This window comes from Phalaenopsis equestris, unplaced genomic scaffold (assembly GCF_001263595.1).
Source record: "Phalaenopsis equestris unplaced genomic scaffold, ASM126359v1 Scaffold000054, whole genome shotgun sequence".
NCBI lineage: Eukaryota > Viridiplantae > Streptophyta > Magnoliopsida > Asparagales > Orchidaceae > Phalaenopsis > Phalaenopsis equestris.
This window is the reverse complement of record NW_018164496.1, coordinates 2,417,454-2,418,295: the sequence shown is the minus strand read 5'-3', so window position 1 is coordinate 2,418,295 and position 842 is coordinate 2,417,454.

Here is an 842-nt window from a genome sequence, read left to right as displayed (position 1 = left end):
AATGGAGGGGGAGAGAAGGAGGAGGGAGAGAGAGAGAGAGAGAGAGAGAGAGAGAGAGAGAGAGAGAGGTAGTAGAGTGTAAATGTTTATAAGAATAACATAAATGATATTTGAAAGGCTAAGAGGGTATTGTAGGGAGAGGAAAAGTTTAGAATTTCGAAGAAATGCCATGCCTCTCATATGTGATCATTCTTAATCAAATTTTCTTTCATCAAATATTTATCGAGACTATTCACTCTCCTAAAATGATAAAGATGATGGTGCAAAAATAGAAAAAAATAAAAGAAGTGAAATTAAAATTCAAATATATAATTGCACAAGTTCCACAACATTTTACAAGGAAATCAGTATTTGGCAGAGGCCCAAATACCGATTTTCCATGCACTTGACTCCATGATGAGAGCTCGCGCAATGTGCATAAATATTCGAGAATCCAATACCATTGGAGATTGAACTCATGATTGGAAGGGACTTACAGTGAACCCCGCCAACTCCAGGCCATGATTAGCGACATAGAACACACACACACACACACATACATATACATATATGTACATAGACATATATATATATACATACATACATACATACATATGTGCATATGTAAGCACATGTATATATCTATGCATATGTATATATCTATGCATATGTAGATGTCTATATATATGTCACATATATACATATGTGCATATGTATATATCTAGACATATGTGCATATGTATGTATGTGTAGATATATATATGTATGTATGTGTAGAAGTGTATATATATATGTTTGTGTAGATATATATGTATGTATGTGTAGATATATATATATATATATGTATGTATGTGTATATATAT